This window comes from Phyllostomus hastatus, unplaced genomic scaffold, assembly GCF_019186645.2.
Source record: "Phyllostomus hastatus isolate PE091 unplaced genomic scaffold, TTU_PhHast_1.1 phas_scaffold_21, whole genome shotgun sequence".
In the NCBI taxonomy this organism is placed as follows: domain Eukaryota; kingdom Metazoa; phylum Chordata; class Mammalia; order Chiroptera; family Phyllostomidae; genus Phyllostomus; species Phyllostomus hastatus.
Window position 1 is genome coordinate 14,603,701 of NW_025334017.1, and position 20,555 is coordinate 14,624,255.

Sequence of the window (20,555 nt, forward strand, 5' to 3'; positions counted from 1 at the left end):
CTTTCAAAATGTTAATTTCTTCCTCATTTTCTCATATCAATCTAAAGTGTGTAGGAAAAGTTGTCTGTGTTGCAATGGCTAGATATGCCGTCTATACTATCTCTATAGACATATACACATCGCTTTATTCAATATCACACGATTATAGTTGAGGTTTGTGCAGCAATTCATTAAAGAGATATGGAGTAATCCACCTACAACAATATAGCTGTGCATTATATTTATTGATACAGATCCCAACAAAGTAATGGTTAACAATTAATTTGTAATTATCTGTTAATGATTCTAATCGCTCAGATAATTTGGGTGTTAAGAATTGTACATTTGTGATGGAACCCTGTGGCTCATCAAGTACTAGGTACAAAGTGTCATAATCTTCCCCATGCCCTAATGTTTTCATTTTAAAAGAAACCAAAACAATACTAAAAGCGCTCCTGTTATCTTGAGCTTTGCCCACAGGACAGCTGTTGTCAGTCACTACAATTTTTCAAACAGTCAGCTTGTACTTACAGCGCTTACATCTGCTGCATCCGCCAGTTTAATGCGCTCCTTCGAATTTTCTGGTTTAGCAAACCTCCATTCCTGTCATAGTTTTGCTCCTGGACAAGGACGCGGGAGGGCTTTTAGGAGCTCTCGGAAGAGCTGGGCTCTTCTGGAAGCGGAGCGCGTCTGGAGGGCAGAGCCCGGCCGCGAGGACAGCCGCCTGGCCGCTGCTGCAGGCTCGGGCTGCGGAGCGACTGAGCGAAAACGCGGTCCCCAGAAAGAAAACCGCCACAGTGGCCGGTAACAGGAAGGCTTACAGTCGGAAGTGGCACGGGAGAGTTTCTACTTCGCCCCAAACTCGGAGCCATCAGCTCCCACCGTGCTGTTTAGAGACCGCCTTGAGCCCTGTGCTCCCAGCAAACAGCAGCAGCTGATAGCATCTGAGCGCCCCAGACAAAGAAAGAGCAGAATCTCATCCCCAGTTTGTTTGCGCAGCCTTGTAGGTCTGCCCGTGCAGCCTCGGGGCTTTTTTGTTGTTGTTTTTGCAACGCAAACCACAGCTATTCTCTTGTCCTAACCTTATTGGTTTAAATGCAACAATTGAAAGGAGTACTGTTGGTCTGACTCAACCTTGCTGCTTAAAAAAAAAATTATTATATAAATGAACGCGCCCCATGCTATCAGAATAAACAGCTGTGTGAGAACTTCTCGGAGACACTGTCAACAACACATCTCTGGCTACAGCAGCTACCAATTACGAGCTTTAGGGAGTAGTTACGCGTTATCTTTTATACTTTTCCAAAACTTTTTTTCAGGCCCTGAAACTTGGGGGAACGATGCTTTTCAAATATTGTTTTCCGAATGTAATAACTGACAGGTTTGGGGAAAATTAAAAAAAAATAGAATGGCCATTTCCACGTTAAGTACGTAAAGAGAGGAGAAAAAAAGCAAACGTGTAAGCTATTACCAGTTTAACAATGGAAGCCTGGACGATGATTCTTCAGAGGTTTCTAGAATGACAAGTTTTACCTGAACAACTTTTGTGGGTATGAACCGGATAATATTGCAGTGTTAATATTTTTAATTTGGGGGAAAAGATTTATTTTATCTAGAACTCTTTCTTTACAGTCTGGTTCTTAAAAAATTCTAACTAAACTCAATCTATGGGTGAAAATCTGTAATACCTAGAGAGTTGAGCTATTCAGATTATGACTAAATTAGACCTCCAGTTTAACATACTTAGTTACTATCATGTTTTATAGGTAAATAAATTACTTCAGTGATTAGATTAATTGCCACCATTTTATTGATCTCAAGTATTTATTGAAGGCATCACTTATGTGATGTATTTTTATTTGCCAGCCCTATGCCACAGTTCAAATACCAATGTTTATTTTTGATACTATTCACCCATCAAAACCAATTTTGTGCTCTAAAACAAAATCTTTATACCCACTGGATTTTCCTTAAAATTGGTTTGTCATTACCAATAATCCTATTCTATGTACTTGCTCTCTTTATTAGTAATAAAAAGTATTTTAAGGCTCTTGTCTTGATATAAAAAACATTTTAAAAATCACAATAACTTCTTTAATGGCTTTATAATGCATTTTCAGATCATAAACTAATTAAGCAGGTAGACAGTCTTACCTTTCCTTTGTTAATTTGTAAATGAAAGCACCATTCTGATGCAAACAAAACAAAAAGCTTCTAATGATCAAAATTCAATATGGACTTCCCCTTTGTCCCCCCTGAAAGGATGCCAATCTGAATTCTTCAGAAAAGAACATTTGTTCAACCTAAGAAACAGCTTAAACTGCAAACTCACCTAGGATTTCATGTGTATGGTAGTGGCCAGGCATCATGGGCTAGTCATCTACCATATTTGGGAGGCCAGGTCAAAACGCAGTTGATTGCTATTGGATCTGTGCATATATGCAGCAGAAATAGGGTGATGTTACAACTGCAGCACTTTCTCAGACCAGAAGTACCCGCAAGTCAATATACTAAAGTATATATGCAGAAAATAAAATACAGCATATAACGGAGGTTTCTAGTGCTGTGAGTAAAATGCAATGTTACATTAATTCAATCTATGATATCAACCAATGACTGCTTTTGCCATCATATTTATTTCTAAATTCCATAAAATATAAAATTTGAGGTTCTGGTTGAAAAATTCAACTCTGTTTGAAACTGTATAGCAAGCTATTATACCCATGCTTCCCATAATTTAAAATTGATTTTTGATATAAAAGCGTAAACTATTACCTTTCTGATCCATGAAAGACTGTATTGGGAAATCCAAAAGGCACTAATTACATGAAGTGAGGGCCGTGGGGATATCATGTAATGTATCCGACTTTTGTATATAATTACCTATATTATAATCAAATTTATTACATTAGTGTTTATATTGAAATTCAATTATTTTATTGGTATAACAGAAGATACCATTAAAGAAATGATACATGCAGTTATGAAGTAATTTTGGAAAGCATGAACGTAATGTGACCACGAATTGACATGATGTAGGTCACATGTCAAAATTATGTAACAAAGAGCTTAGTCATTGGCTGAAGAAATGTCCATGCGGATAGTACTTTTAAATGATTTCTTTTCCTAAATCAGAATTAGATAGTTAAAAACAATCACATGCTTGTCCATAAATAGACTTACTAAGTAGGTTACTACTTTGGATATTAAATATGTAATAATAACCATACAACTTACACCCCAGATATTCTCTGATAAATAGCCAAATGTAAGCCATTACTAATAAGACCCAACTTGTGGTGTACTGTTAACTTCCTATTTCTAAATGTTTACCAACTAAAATTACATACTTAACCATAAATTTTAAGGACCAAGTTGTTCCCTAAACAAAATCATATATATCACAAAAAAATTAGAAAAATTTGCCAAAATGTTGCCATTAGTAAAGACAGGTAATGGTAAAAACATTACTACTTGATAGCTCCTGCAGAAATTTCAACACATAAACATATGAATAGGAGTAAAAATATTTACTAGTATGCTTTTTCTTTACTAAAATAAAACTGTATACCTATATAATCGTATATGTATGTGTGTGTATACACATGCACACTTATATATATTTATTTGGAAAAGGAAAACACTTGAAATAGTTTTAACAAAATGCTTAAATACTCTCAAAGAGACAATATCTTTGTGTCTACAAATAGGTTTCATTTTACAGAGCAAGCTATTGCCTAGATATATGCCTGATTATATGGAAGTCTACAACTTTGATAGAAATTGTTAGTGCTTTCCAATTAACACAGAATTTTAAATAAAGACATGATTATAAAAATAAACAAATGTCTCTCATTTTTAAAAAATGCAAGAGCAGATATAAAGGATTCAGTAGAACAACCAAAAAGTTAACTTGGAAGTTTTCTAAAACAATATGAATACACAGTTGATTGATCAAATTGTATGTAACAAACACTGAGAAAACAAAGGATAAAATACAAATGTCCCTTTCGCTTTTCGATTCCAGAATTGATAAAGTTCTTCAGTGGCTATGAAGTTTCCAATAAAAGATGTTCTCAGAAGTCATTTTTCTTCTATTTTTGTTTACCTTTCAATAATTTTTGAATTAAGCATGCATACTATTACCTGGTCCAATGTAAATAATTTCTTATCTCTGTTTCCACCACTCTTACAAGATTATATCTTGAGAGCAATGGGATAGGTTGCAAAATGTAATTAGCACTTCAAGATGAGTGCTTTTTCTTCACAAGCAAAATCCTAGTTAATATTTCTTCTATGTTATTAAAATTAATGATATCTGCAAGTATTCATTTTTTTGCCATTCAAACTGCTCAAGGTGGAATGTCAAATAGAACATACCAGAAGGCTGTGCTTCTAGTCCTCTGCTTCCAGACAGCTCTCTTCTCTTGTGGTTCCTGCCACACCATCACACTTCGGGCTGTTTTGTGGAACCCTGGAGCAGGGTCCAGATAGCTGACATTACAACCCGTGCTGGCATTTTGAGCGGTCATTTCCATGACCTACTCTCTCACTGGCACGAGACCTACAATGAGGGTCTTACTCCCAGAAGCCTTTTGCTGAAATGCAACCAAGTAAAACATCCTCTATTTATTTTAAGAATGATATTAAGTCCACCAAACTGAATGTCTACCAGTATTTTGCTAAATGTTTTCCATTCAAATTCCAGCATGAGTAGCTTTTAATAGTAAATTTAAGGAGGCAATTACAAACTATTCACTATATCATAGAAAATTATTTTAATAAATATTATAGTCTTTATACCAACACAGTATAGAAATATGACCTATTTCCTGTCCCCTTAATAAGCACATTGGCTATTACATATGAATAATGACCATTTATTTATGTAGGGTAGAACACTTGTTATCATATGCAGTAATGACTGTCTATAGGATGTTTTTTACAAAAAAATATTATTCTTAATAGAAATTTGGAACACCACTTCTTGAAATAATGATAGTCTGAGCAACAGTAGATTTTTAAGAAAAGAGAATGGGATGGTAGAGATACTTTATGAAAAATATGACATATCAGGTTTTCTATTTTAAAATCAAATGAATTTCCAAAATGGCAAACAGAGTTACTTTTCTACCTTCTGCCAAAAATATGAAAATAATTAGTCTTGGAAGCATATGCTTAATCTCAGCAATATGCTATTTTGCTTTTTCACACTGTAAGACAGATTTCTGTTGACATGGAGCAACCTAGAAAACCCAGGTTGTCTCCTCATCAGCCTTTTTTTTCTCTAAGCTGTGGGCAAAACCAACCTTGTCAGCACCTCCTGGTACATGTAAGAGGATCTGGAAATTTGCTTTGTGTTCTCCAGGTTTCATGACAGCTGAGTTCACAGTTTTTAGATTCATCAGAGACAGTGAATATCTCACGGAAGAAGGAAGGGAATTAGCATTTATTGAGTGCATACTATGTATCAGGCACTGTGCTAGGCATTTTATATGCAGTCTTCTTCTGTTTTAACAAATAATGGCACAGTTGATTTCTTAATTCTGCTTTTAAAAAAATGTCTCCCCCCATGATTTGTTCTGGAGTCAGCGCATTTCTCCACCACCAGCCAAGTCACCATCCAATGACAAATGGAGTGTTGGGGCACTGGAGTGTCCAGGTTGCATCACCATTTCGGAGCAAGTGATACCCCATAAAGTTAATGAACCCCGAAAGGTGTGTGCAATATATATATATTGAAATGATATATTTAATATGGAAGAGACATAATTACTATATAGTGATGATTCACAAACACATCTGCAAGTTAGTTAGCAGATTCAAAACTAAATGTACATTAAATTATCAACAGGGAAAAATTGTGATGAATCATTAAACTTGAAATGACCAAATTAGTTGATATGTATTTTTCTCATTATTTATTCAAAATCTTCCTACAGTTGGGATTATAAAGAGCCCCAAGTTTTTTCTTTAAAATAAAAAGGAGAAGCTAAGGGTCTAAGTTCACAACAAGCAATTATATGCACAACTCATTTCACAGTCCTGTCCGTTTCTTCGCTTCCATATTCCTTAATTTCAGTTACTCAGTGTGATATGCTTTGATCTTAATAGCTATTACATCATAAACACTTGATTTGTTCACTGAGAAAATAATTACATCAAAAATGCCCTCCAAGTCCCCTTATGCATTTGGAGGTACAGTTTCAGTATTCTGAATCAAGAAGATCTATTATTGTTACAGAGGAAATGCCAAGAATGGGAAAAATAAAAAAAAACCCAAACCTAATAACCTATAGATTTTTTTTCTTGCTTCAAGCAGCATTAACTTCTCCCCCCTCCAGTCTCCCAATCGGAAAAAAAAAAGTAACCTCTAAAGCTGTTTTAGACAGAAGGTCAGAATTCAAAGGCTCGGTAACTTAATCCACAGTGTGCTGCAATCACATTGCTATTGGAAACACAACCAGAAGCACCATTATTCTAGATGTTTTTATTAAGCAATGTCAATAGGTATACAACCTGGAGATTTCTCTCTACTGTAAAGATTCATACTTTCAAGAGATCAAGTTGCCTTGGGTCCTTGTATTTTACTTTAGAAAGCTATGGAGTAAGAAAAAAATAGACCCTGCATTTCATACTAGGGAAAACAATAGCTTCAGTTTGTTCGAATACTGAAAGAGAGGCCCCTTTTATGGTTAAAATGTGAATAAATATAAAAGTTTTTTAGTCTTCAGGTTCTCAATAGAATTCTTATTTCAGATGGTTTATCATTTGGAGTATTATGCTAATTGTTTTTCAAGTTTGTGGTTCCTGTTCTTTCAAAAAATGGAAGTCTGGAAGCATCCATTGCTTCTTTTAGGGATTCTATTTTAACATCATCAATAATCTGGTTTATCTGAACCGCACAGTAAAACAAAATCAAGAATTGGGGGTTTTCTGAATTAGCAGATTTTAAATGTGTATGGTTTTTTTTGTTTTGTTTTGTTTTGTTTTGTTTTAAACAACATGCTGGTTGATAGGGAGTTATAGGCTGGTGACTTCTTTTTTTTTTATCATCAATATGAGGAAAAACAAATAGTTTACCAAGAGGTCAGAGAGCCTGTGGAGGGGACCTCTACGGCTGGGTCATCACTGACAAGCCCCGCTGAAAGATTCACAGAGCCCCCATTAACTCTGCCTCCTGGGAGAGCTGTTCCCTCTTCTTCTCTCCCTTGCCTGAGAGGACGGTCTTCCTCACCAGCAGACTGAGTGCAGAGGGTAAGGAGGAGGTGAAGGAGTGACAGGACAAAGACAAAGTGGAAGAAAAAGAAAGAAGTTATTCAAGACAACAATCAGAAAACCAGCTCAGGATCCCAGGCTTTTTTAAATGAACACGTGACATTCTAAAGGAAAAACATAATGTTTTCAGATATGCAGATTTTCTATTTTAAGTTTACAGTTCCATTACAAGCATAACTATCGCTTTTGAGAGGCATTGTATTTGACAAACTTAAAAATGAAAAAAAAGACCTAACTTACGATAAATAAATCATGATTATTGAAGACTGTTTTAAAAAGAACCCACATCTCTAAGCTCTGTATTTACAATTTTTCAAAATTGTGCCTATTACTAACCAATGAATGACCTATATTTGAAAAAAAGATATTTTAAAGGAGATGTTTCACATTAAGACCTTCATGAATAAGCCTATAATAACCCCGAATTCCTTCTCCCATCTTTTTATATCATTGTCTATACTTTTGGATTTTATTTCTAGCAGTGTTCAAGGCTTTTGCTGTCCTTTTCCTTAAATGTGTAGAATTATTAAACTGTCTATAGTCAAGGGTGCTACTCACTAAACCTTTAAGACCAATGAGTTCTAATTCTAGCTTCAGCATGCGGTTACTCTGTGTCTGTAGTTATCATATTACGTAGACAGTACCCTCAGTTTATAATCTACAAGCAGGCTAACTACTCAGTGGGTGCAAGAAGGTTACACACCTTCCCAAAACATGGGGATAAAAATGTCCATGGCTAAGGTAAAGCTCTCCCGGATAGTAAAACAGCAATAGAAAACTGAATTTCAAATCAACCTAATTCATTGAGTGTAGAAGGAGTGTTCGGACAGGGCATGGAAAGTTTCCAGTTTTAGCTCAATGTGGTACATACAGTAAGTGCTCAATAAATGTCATATAAATTAACTAATATACACACACTTGCATACTTGCTGGTTTGAGAAAGAAAAATGACTTCCCCAAATTTCCTTTGTTTCTATGTTTTCCATTATTTTCTGTACATGATGTTATATTTGCCCCCCATTGGGAACCCTAAAGTTAGACTGGCCAGGGCATTATCATCTGAGGGGAGTTCATTTCATTCTCACATTCAAAACATTAAAATAATTTTATGGAACAAATGGAGTTGCTGAAACCATGCTGGGAATTTGCAGTCCTGACAACAGGGAATAACCAAACCCTAAGGAAATTAAGAAGTTAGAAGAGATCTGAAGTCACTGTATTGACATCGTGCATGTGCTTGAGTGAGACAGGAAAAATGGAATAAAAAGTTAATGCTCAGTAAATAAAAAGAAAAAAGAAAGCAAGAGAAATGCTGTCACGCACTGGGTCTTAGTTATACACATCATATTCCTCCAGAGTGCTCCATTATAGCAATTCACATTTCCCTTTTAAATTCTTAAACAAAAATAAAAAAGTTAATAAAAAATTGTAAAAGATACATAATAGAATGAAATTACCTTTCCAGAAACCCTATATCTCGACTTTCAGAAATGTCTCATTGTAGATGTAGCCACAACACTGTCATTTTCAAATTTTGCAGCTTTTAGGCTGTTGAAAAATCTAACTAATCAAGCTAGTTTGTTGGTCCATCAGTGAGTTACTCATTCATATCATTCAGCTAGTGTGTTCTGGGGACTGTGGGTGCTAGAAAATGCATCGGGAAACCAGACAGAATTCCCACTTACCATGTGTGCATTCGAGAATGTGAATGAATTTAAAAAATGGCCTACTGAACAGATGCATTTATTTCTGCTTTCTCTACAAATCCCTCCATAGTGACTGTAAACAGATTGTTTTTAGAAAGCGTAAGTCCCAAAGAACAAAGAGGGTAGGTAATAAGAAAACAGTAACACATTTGGGAAGTGAAAAAACAGCCAGACCATTAGTAACTGGCTTAGCAGATCTGAGAAAGGGAATCCAAAGTTGGCAATAAGGAAAGACAAAAAGTGATCAGATTGATTGATACAAGCAGAGCCCCTGCCTCTCAGGAGTTGTTGGTACCAGGTATTTCTGGGAAAAGGACTAAAAGGAAGGCTAAAAAAATATAGAACATTGGGTACAGATCAGTGTAAGAAGCAGTTAGGGCCCCTTTACCACTCCACATAGTCAAACAAGTAAACTGAAGGAAAAGCCCTACAATGTGTTGAGGAAGGGGTATCATACTCTAAACAGGTAGATTCTGTTTGCTGAACACTGAATGCTGGGACACACCAAATTCTGGGGCAACTGCCTCCACTCCTCTCCACCAGACCTTTTCCCCATTAGGTTCCAGGAATACTAGCTGCTGGATCCAGGCTATCCAGGCAGGGTCCTCAAAGAGCCTTCATTCAGAATTGTGACCAGCCCAAGCAGAAAGACTTAAGATCCTTACACCTGGGTGTCTCTCAAGGAAAGGACCCTGACTATTTGCTCTACAGTAAAAACCATGGTCTAGAAGTCCTTACACATCAATCAGTTTTAAGGTGTTCACTCTTATATATGAGCCAATGGTCAAGGATTATCTGTGTATGAGGAAGGCCTCTACAAAGAGATGTAGATACCCAGTGAACAAAGAAAAGCAACTTGCAGGAGACAGAGACTAGGCAAAAGCGAGAAAAAGAAAAACAAACTCTTATTAATATCCCTAGGGAAAGAAGATAGTGCACATATGACACAAGAATGGAAAATAACAATAATGATTTTTTAAAAGGAGGAACATCCAACAGCAAAAAGTGCCCTTAGAAATAAAAAGTAGGATAACAGATATATATATAGCTCAGTAAGGTTTGGAAAATAAAACTGAGGAAGTTTCCCAGAGAATAGAGCAAAAGAGATGGAAAATAGAAGAGAAGAGAATTATGATAAGATAAGAAAAGCTATAAGAAAAAATGAATGTCCAACATCAAATAAGTGGAATTTCAGAAAGGAAAGAGCAGAGAAAATCAAGAGTAAAATTTAAGTAAATAATTCTAAAAATATTCTCTAGGACATGAGTTTTCAGATTGAAAGAACTGAATGAGTACCCAATAAAACGGATTTTAGAAAAGACCCACACCAACAAACATTGTTGGGAAATTTCTAAAGTCTTAGAAAAAGGGTAGCTCCTACAAGTTTCAAGAGAGAGAAAGAGAAAAAAAACAACAACAGATCAGACCCAAAGCATGACTCATGACTTCAGACTTCTTCTTTTTTTTTTAAAGATTTTATTTATTTATTTATAGAGAGAGAAGGGAGGGAGAAAGAGAGAGAAAGAGAAACATCAATGTGCGGTTGCTAGGGGCCGTGGCCTGCAACCTAGGCATGTGCCCTGACTGGGAATCGAACCTGTGACACTTTGGTTCACAGCCCACGCTCAATCCACTGAGCTATGCCAGCCAGGGCTTAAAGACTTCTTAATTGGAACATGTAAGGTAGTAGACCAAGAGCTTTAAATACCTTAAGGGAAACTAATTCTCAACCTAGAATTTTGTATATGAACAAACTTAATAACAATAGGGAAATTAAGAATATTTGCAGACATGTTAAATCTCAAAAAAATGTGTTCCCCCAAGTATCCTTTCTCAGGAAACTGAAGATGTGTCCCATCAAAATTGGGAGCAAACCTCCTTTATCAAATAAGTAAACCAAATAGAAGAGAAGAATCTAATCCCTGGTGTTGGTGGTAAAGGGAATTTCTAGCCTGTTGGCCCTGCACCAGGCATGGCATTGCAGATTGGAGACAGTCAGAAGGCACCAGGACATTTTACCAGATAAAAAATTGATAGAATAGTTGATATAGCTGCACATTTGGAAAGGAGATTTAAACAAGCAGGGGGAAATATGAAACTGAATTGTTAAAAGGAGCCATTGATATAGCGACTGCTGTATGCGGAGTGACTGTTATATCAATGGAGTAATTCTTATAGAATCATTTAACTTTTAACACTATGTACATATAATTCTGATTAGACCAAAAACAAAAAATAGGCATTTTCTTGCTCTTGTGTATGTGTGTGTACAAATGATTGTTAAGTAGTACAAGAATTTTGGGTAAAATTTGGTAGTGAGGGACATGGGGGAGGTGGTAGGTGCCATGCTAGCTTGTCAAAGAAAGCCTCTTCGAGAAAGTCTCATCTGAGCTGAGACATAAATGATGAAAAGGTAAGAAACTTATAAAAAATTGAAGGCAGTTTACAGAAAAGAAACTGCAAATTCAAAGGCATCAAGTTTGGCGAGTAAGGTAGAGAAGAAGGAAAGAACGGGACCTGGACTGGGTGTAGAGTGGGGGCATTGTGTGCTAGGTGAGGAGTCGGTATTTTGTTCTAGGTATAAAAGGAGCTTACTAGAGGTGTTTTTTGCTTGCTTATTTTTACTTTGTTTTTGAGCAGAAAAGTGACACAGTCTGCTTGACATGTAAGAAAGACAACTCTGGCTGCTATGTGTGGGACATATAACAGAGGAGCAAGAACAGAGGCAGGGAGGCAAAGTCGGGGGCTATCATAGTGGCCCAGCTGAGAAGTGAGAGCAATTTAGACTCAGGTAATTTGGAGAGATGATGATATGCCGTCAGATTTAAGGCCTATTTTGGAACTGGAACCAACAGGACTTGTAGATTGGATGTGGGTTTGAAGCAAAGAAAGAAATTAAGGATGACTCCAGTCTCTCCGCATAAACAATAAACACCACTGATTTGCCTTTCATCTCCCATCATTTCTCCTTTCTGCTTTCTTGCTCATACAATAACATGATATAAACACAAAGAGCCTGAATAATTAGAATCTAAATAGTTGCAAGTTAACAGAAAGACACAAAAGTGCAAGGAAACCTGATGAACTAAGTAGATAGAGGCCATTTGTGAACATGAGGAGGCCACAAATGGGTCATTTGAGCCTGGCAGCCCTGGTAAGGACCAAAGACTTGAGAAGTAGGGACCTGTACAGTGCTGGACAGGACCACACAGACCTGCTACACTGTGTCAACCACCAGACAGGGGTGATGGTGCTCAAGCAGGACAAAGACATCTGCGTGTGGGCCAAAAACAGCACTCAGCACAGTACAGGTACCAGGGATGCGAGAGCCATGCCTTGAATAGCAGGATGGTACATGAATATGCCCCGGGGAATGTGCACACCCCGGCAAGCAGGGTGAGTAAGGGGGCATGGCAGAGCATCTAAAACTACCAAGGCTTACTTTCTGAAGGACCACCTCTTTACCTAAGAGATTCTGTTGCTTTGAAATAGTCATGCTCAAAGATATTTATTATTGTTAATTGTTTTGCTGCTGTGTGCTTTGGAAGCAGGATACATTTTAACCCCAAACCCAATCTAAACACAACATGGTACCCACACTGCCATACCATCTTTATAAAATATAAATTGCATCATATCTCTCATTTGAAAATCCTTCATAGATTTGAGTGAAGTTCAAACTTGTTAGCTGAACACAAGTATCCTCCTTTGGCCTGAAGTCCTAACAGGTTGCATATTCCTCCTTCCTTCTAGCTGGTCTGAGGTACAAATAGTTCCCAGTCCTGACCTAGGGTTCATGCCTTTGTGCTGTTTCCTGTGCTTGAAATTCCCAGCCCCTTGATGGCTATCAGAGTTCAGTTTGGCACTACCTGGGCCCTGCTTCTTTCATAATTTTACTCCTCCCTTTTTAGAGTGACAAGCCAGCTTTCTCATAAACATTTAAAACGCAATCTTTACTAATGTAAACTCATATCCTGAGCCCCAAACCTGCTTCTCTATTTCTTTATTTCATTTGGGGCACAACCCATAACTCATGTTGGAAATCTAAAGGTTTTCTGTTCCATATCCAAATCCAATGCCAAGTCCAGCTGATACCACCTTTTCATATCCCTGCGCTCAGCCTCCTGGTGTTTTGCCCTATTTCCATCACTTAGCTCGGGCAGCCCATTGGCCCCACTGCCTCCAGCCTTCTCTCCAGTTCGAGCTGCAGCAAGCACGGGCTTCATGCACTGTGATTCTAAAGCTAACACTGCAGGGCTTCAAATCGTTTAGTGGCTAACACTCCATTATCAAAAATTAAAGACCGAAGTCATGAAACAGCCTGCAAGGCTCTCTGTAGAGGCTGTCCACCTTGCTGGTTTGGCCCTCAGGACCATCTGTTTGCTCTGTATGCTGTAGCTTTAAACTGCCTGTGGTTCTCCTGGACACAAGAGCTTTTTCTCAAGATGTCTGTATTCATGTGTTAGACTTGAAGTGTTGTTGAAATTTTCAGATAGACACCACACTAAATGAAAACAGGTTAGTACCATGATGCATCTTGAAATAAATGTCATTGGGAACAAACACAGAAGGAAAGAACCTTTGTGAAAACAGTCTCTGCATTAACCACCAACCCCCTTCAGCCAGGTCTACAGGCAGGCGCAAGTCTTTGCCTTGCCAATGTGAGATAAAAATTCCCTCAAATTTTTGTGGTATTGGACACTGGCTTGGAAGTAGAGCACAGGAGGTCATCAGGAAACTGGGAGAAAGAGGAAGCAGGGGAATAAATAGGGGGCCGGTGGGGGCTGGGAGGCTGGGGCAAGGCTCACACAAACAATGACTTCAGAGCAATTTGATTGGCAAAGTTTGGGGTTTTTGAAAGACAGCAAGAACCTAGAACTCATTTTTATCAGGGCTAAGATTAAATTTGTTTTACTGCCATAGAATGATCATCTTTTGTTAATTTTTTTTCTGTTATTGTCTCTAAAGCCAGGGTTCTACAGTTGTACTGATCGTGCAGGCATATTAGTGCTTCGGCTCTAAAATCGCCTTGAGGATTTCCTTCCTTCCCAGGCCTCTGAGAGGAATGTAAAGATATTCTGACATGCTCTCCCACACATGTGCACACACACACAGCCCCCCATCACACACGCTCTGGTGTGCAGACACCATTTATAATTGTCTCGCTCCGTGTGTCATTTGGGGATTTATTGGTATTTTAGTTAACAGGTTGATTCTAGGCTCTTATAATATGAAAAGCACTTTGTATACACAACACAGGCATGGATCCAGCGTAATGTCTTTAAAGCCCGGGGCACTTTAAAATTTGTTTTACATCAAGCTAATCATGTTATGAATCTACATTTTCATTATACATCACAACCATCCTTATTTTTACTAATGACATACAAGATGAGAAGAAACAGAACGCATATATTAAGGCTACCGTCTGATCTTCCATTTGTTAGAGTAAAACTAGACAGTTTAGTTGAGCAGCAGATGAATTACATAATATTTATGAAGGGCTTTTATAACAAAAATGAAGAAATCAAAACCAGATGAAAGTAGACAAAAGCTTTATTTTCATAATTTAAATTATATTATACTGAATTGAAGTAGTACTTAAACAGTGGTAAGAAATTATTATGTAGAATATTGAATTACTTTGCATCACAAGTTGCTAAAATATACACAAATTTGCGACTAACATATATTTCAAGGTTCCCTACCTTAACAGACATAAATTAAATTAAAAAAATCAAATATACCAACTGTGTCCCAGTGGTTAAAGGTATACCAGAGGTAAAGTATCCATATTTTAAGTATATTAAATTTAATTTTATATTCATTTCACATGTAATTCAGCACACGATATTATCTAATACTATAAGGATTTCTAATTCTTTAAAGTTGCAATTTGTCTCCTTAAAAAGCATGCATTAATAGGAAACAGATAAGCAATGTTTATATTCTGAAGGACATGGCATTTTCTCCTTTACTAGTAAAGGATATAGATGTGTATATACTTGCTTCTTAAGTCACTGCTTAAAATAGACAAGGATTAGTGATAAAATAAGGAATCTATGTAGCAGGGGGGTCAAATTAGATAAATCTAGACAAAAATGTGCTCTAATTAGTGATGTAGTCAGATTATGTATCTCCAAGGTCACACTAGTTAGAATTCTATGATTTGGCGGCCTACACTTTTTAGATTCAGCAATTCCCTGCTTCAATCTGTGTGTTAGATCATAGTACAGAGGAAACTTACATCTTACAGAAAGCATGTAAATTTCTAGGCTCTCAAGCAGATTCTATGGTGAAGGCATAATTTTAATTCTTAGTATTATAACAGTAGAAAGGTTGCATCAGCCCACATTTTGGAATAATGACATCACTAATGGATGTGGCATGTCAGACCAGTCTATAAGAATATCCTATTCTTATAGGATATTGTGATTTTAAAGAATTCTAATGCTTTATATACTGTTATTAACCAATGACCTTAACTTTCAAAATCTAATGCTACAATTTGGGGGTAGGTTGCACTTTTGCTTAAGTAAATTTTCTTCCATGGGGTAGTTATGTTAATATATGACATTCTTAGTTACATTGTTTTCTAGGAGCACCTTTTTTATTCATAACCAGTTTTTAAAATATTACCTTAAGAAAATACAAACTAAAATGGCAGATCATTTCATTCCCAGCTTAACCAAAATTATAAATTCTGCCAATTCCAAATGTTGGTGAAATTGGAGCAACAGGAATTCTTACCCACTGCAACCAGAAGTATACAAATGTATACTAATTTTATTAAAGGTAAAGATATCCTCACATCCAGAAATTTCATTTCTAGGCATATTTCCTAGAGGATCTCCTATACATGAACATGAATAAAAATACACCAAAGAACATGCAACAGGAGGTTGTTTTAAATTAATAGTTTTCATTTAAAAAAAAAAGAAGAAATGACTTAAATTTTTATGACCAGGAGAACTGATTTTAATATTGTGATATATTCTCTACTCTGTGTCAGTAAAACAAATGAACCAGAGCCACACAGGGTAAATATACATATATACATATACCTGAAGCAATAAAGCAAGTTCAAGGATGATAACAGATTATAGGCTATTTTTTACTTAAGTTTTAAAGCATGCAGTAATATGAAGTGCATATATACACAGATTTACTATGAAAATACAAAGACAGGAGTGGGAATAATGAATACCAAATTCAGAATAGTTGTCACCTTTGGGAAGGAAGGAAGGAGAGTGAAAATGAAGAATACACACAATGGGATTTAACTGCTTCTTTAATGTGTTATTTCTTGAAAAACAAAGGAAAAGACGATGGAACAATATGAGACAACAATGTGATTTTTGCAATCTGGGTGGATGTGTACAGGAATTATATTACTATTTTTAATTTTCAGTGTACATAAAATATTTCAGCTTTTAAAGAGTAAAACAATGAACTTCACCCCAATAAATATTACTAGACTATGTTACTATGCTTATATTACTTTAAAAAATTCTACACCTCAGAGATAGCAACTACAATTTTACGTGTTTTTCACATTCATAATCTCCTCCAGATCTTTGAATGCATCCAGTTTCCCAACCTCACTAAGAAACAAGCTCAGACCTCTGAGGATACCAGATCTGATAACGTAATTGGTTGTTTTCAAGTTGCTGACTTTATCAGCCTGCTTACATTTTAAATTAGGGTGTCTGTTCTCACTGAAACATTTTTAGGCAGATTTATTTAAAGAGCTTAACCTTCCCTATAGATTTCTTCTTCTGTAAGCATTGTAAGATCCAGAGGAGGCCTGACTTAACCTTCCCCAGATCCCACACTGTGACTTCTCAAGCGGAGCCCACCCTTGGCGGCCTTCTCTGATTAACTGAGGCCAGGTTGGGGCTCCTCCCTGGGACTCCCTTTGTTCCCACAAATGTCTGAATGGTGGAATATATCACATGGTTTTTCCCGCCAACCCTCCAATCCTCTCCCTGGATATAAGCTTCCTGAAAGCAGCATCTCTGTTCTGCTTCTATGTTCTCAAGGTCTTAGCCCTGTCATATATTTGCTTGATGTGTTTGCTGAGTGAATAAATGAACGAAAGAAGCCATAACACACCAGCATCAATCTTTTCCCATTTGTGTATTCTTCAGACAGTGCCTGTGTATCTCAAGAAGGGTGAAGGGCAAAATTAGAATGAAAGTAGACCCCCAGAGATTGAAAATACTAAAATAGGATCTAAAAGATTTTTCCAACATAGTAATAAGGAATGAAGCTAATGGGCTTCTAGGTATAATGTTAGCACTTAATTTCTTATATATAAGTAAATTAAGAATTCTGCCCTGGCTGGCATATCTCAGTGGATTGAGTGTGGGCTGCAAACCAAAGTGTCGCAGGTTCGATTCCCAGCCAGGGTACTTGCCTGGGTTGCAGGCCATAACCCCCAGCAACTGCACACTGATGTTTCTCTCTCTCTATCTCTCTCTCTCTCCTTCCCTTCCCTCTCTAAAAATAAATAAATAAAATCTTTCAAAAAAGTAAAAATTAAAAAAAACAATTATTATTTAATTAAAATGAGTGACTAGAAACTATTCGAGAGCAGCCAGGCAGCAGGCAACCCATCAAGGTGATGAGTCCAGGACTCAATAGGACGGAACAGCCTCTAACCGTACAGGAAGGAGTAAGGGTTGACCTCATGCTAGCCATTGTAGAAACAGGAGTTGGGAGAAATGTGGGTACAGATGGAGAAAAAAGTTAGGAAAGTGAGCAGAAAAAATATTTTATCTGTTACAAGAGCTACTAATCAAATAGCAAAAGCTGGAGTTTATATATGCTTTATTGTGTTTATAAAACACTTCCCCCCATGTAATCTCATGGAAAGCAGTCCACAAGAATACTAGGGTTCTAAAAAGATCAGGTGAGGAAACTGAGACTCAGAGATGCTAAGGTCAAGAGATAGTTAGAAATGATACTTAAACCGCGTGCGCGTGTGTGTTTGTGTGTGTGTATTTTACTTTTAATCCAGTGTCTTTTCAAAATGTGACAGTGTAATTTTCCCTCAGTTAATTTACCTCCCATTAAAAAAGTGCTTCTAAGCAAACAGTCATACCAGAATTTAGAAAATTTTGAAATTCTGCTATAATTGGATAATATCTCTCTGACACTTAGCTGTGCTTTTTACTTCTGATTGCATAAATATTCATAGAGAAACACCTAAGAGGAGCATTCAAAGCACTGAACAGTGTGGTTCTTATTAACACTAATAGAGATCAAGTGGATAAAATACCACTTCATGCTTTGAAAATCTGTCCCTGACATTTCACCATTTAGGGAGCTGTAAAGTACCTCCCTGCTTGTTTTGGGTTTGAAGTAAAAAATCTGCTTAACTGCATAACTCTCACAACATGTACAAAGATGTTTCTGTTTTTCAGTCATGCTAATTCCCACCATTTAGTCAAATTATTCACACTATTTTAGTTTCTTTAGTTTTATAGTCTTCTAAATCTTTGAGTCTCACAACTCTAGAATCTTCTGTGTCACTAAAATCAGCACTGTCTCCAAGACCAGGGTGGACCCCTAAGATGTGGTTGGCAAAGTGCAATGCCTCCAGGAGCCAGTGCTGAAAGGAACATCAGGGCGGGGCCTGCAGCGCAGTGCACGTCCTACTGACGAGTGGTGGTTCGCTGTTCGACCCAAGTGGGTTGTCACTCAGGACTATGGATTCACTGCCACTGAAACTTCTGAGTTAAGAGAAGCCAGAAATCTATATGTTTTATAAGAAGTTCCTAATATCTCAATGTTTCAATTAAAAATAATTTTTAAAACAGTGTTTGGATTGCCCTGGCCAGGTGGCTCAGTTGGCTGGAGTGTCGCCCCAGGCACCAAAAGTTTGCGGTTTTGGTCCCTGGTTGGGGTGCTGAATGATTGGCAACTGACTGATGTTTCTCTCTCATTTCAATGTTTCTCTTTCTCTCTTTTTCTAAAAAAATCAATAAAAACATATCCTTGGATAAGGATTAAAAAAAAGTGTATGGACCAAAATTGTCTAGGGCAAACAGCGTTTGTGGGTCATGAGCTTACAATCACCAATTGCACCCTCTATTTTAACATGAGGAATGGTTGGCTCAAAGTCACTATGCTTCATACCATTGGTTCAGATTTCAGTAGGGAACAGTGTTTTCCTCCATTGGTTACAATCCAGTTCCTGGGTAAAGAGGATGATGATATAAACATAATGAGAATATTAGAGAGTTGCAGGATGAGTATGAAGGAAGAAATTGCTTGCTCATACCAACGCAAGTGTATGTTGATAAAAGCCAAGAATAAGAAATTTTTTAAAAAAAGATATAACCATCTTCCATTTTATAAAAATCTAATATAAAGATTCAAAAAGTAACTGTAAATGAAAATTTTGATTCTGAATCAGACTACTCAGTATCATCTTACTGACTAATGGTTTTGTGAAATGGTTCTTGACAAGGAATTTATTGAGCAGATTGAGAGTTAGTTCAATTCATGTCAATAAACATCTTTTGGTCCTTCAGGCAGGCCACGTGTGCCAAGTGCTGAGAATACAGACCAATGAGATATGTTCCCTGCCCTCACAGAGTTCATGATCTAACAGGCAGCCTGCTATACAATGTAATGGATTCGTTTGCAGGCTACTAGGGAAGTGTAGGAGATTTGGGGGGCATAGTGGAAGAGGAGTGTGATAGTCAGTGATGGCTTACTGCAGGTGATGCTAGAACTGAATGCTGAAGAATGAATAAAAGTCAGGTACACAGAGAATGACAAATGAGAGCATTAATTTGAAGGGGTGTAAGACAGAAACAGCATGGTGTCTTTATTGACGTATAAGCAAAGAGACATTGACAACATTTAATAAAAGGAGTAACATTGCCGTCTCTTTCAGGTAGATCACCTTGGTGGGCTGTGTGAAGGACAGAATTAAGGGAGACAAATAAGGGGTAGAAACACCACTTGAGAACCTATAACTGTGATCCAGTTGAGGGATAAAGACCTAGTCTATTAAAAAAAAATAAAGAAATAAAGGTCTTTGAGAGAAACGGGAGAGATCTGAAAAATACTGGGAAGGTGAATTTTTGGAATTGAATGATTTATATGATAGTACAACTGATGCCAGTGACAATTTCTTCCTTTGGTTCATAGTGTAGATATTGGCAGCATCCAAAGAGATCAAGAATAATGAAGAACAGGCTTCTGGGAAGGTGACACATTCAGTTTGGATGCTGGAAGCGTGAAGTGCCTATGGGATAGTCAGGCGGAGACATTCTGCTGTCTAAACCTTGGGGGAAAGATGTGTGCTGGAAATATACTTTTGAGAATTCTCAGCAACCAGAAGGTGGTTAAAGCATGAGATCAGTCGAAAACATTTAGGGCAAAGGAGTAATGAGAAGAAAAGGGGCTGAATATAGGAGCCTATGGCAACATAACACAGAAAAGGAATCATCGAAAAAGTGGATGGACTGATAGAGTATGTGATGAGGCTTCAAAAAGTGAAGCAGTGATAGCACAGCTAGTATTTACCAGGAACTCTGCTAACCCCATACACACTGTCTAAATCCCCAAAGTTAA

The 20,555-nt window shown here is 37.1% G+C and overlaps 1 protein-coding gene across 5 annotated transcripts in view; it reads right to left on the minus strand.

Annotated features, from left to right (window-relative positions):
- EYA1 (EYA transcriptional coactivator and phosphatase 1) overlaps nucleotides 1–20,555 on the minus strand; it is a 296,080-nt gene that overhangs the window by 151,756 nt on the left and 123,769 nt on the right. The window contains exon 1 of one of the 5 annotated variants that reach the window (XM_045861483.1): nucleotides 511–952. The exons of the other annotated variants lie outside the window; for them this stretch is intronic. The gene's annotated coding sequence lies outside the window, so the exon portion shown is untranslated. Of the gene's footprint in view, nucleotides 1–510; nucleotides 953–20,555 lie in introns of those variants that run through there. 5 annotated transcript variants of the gene reach the window in all.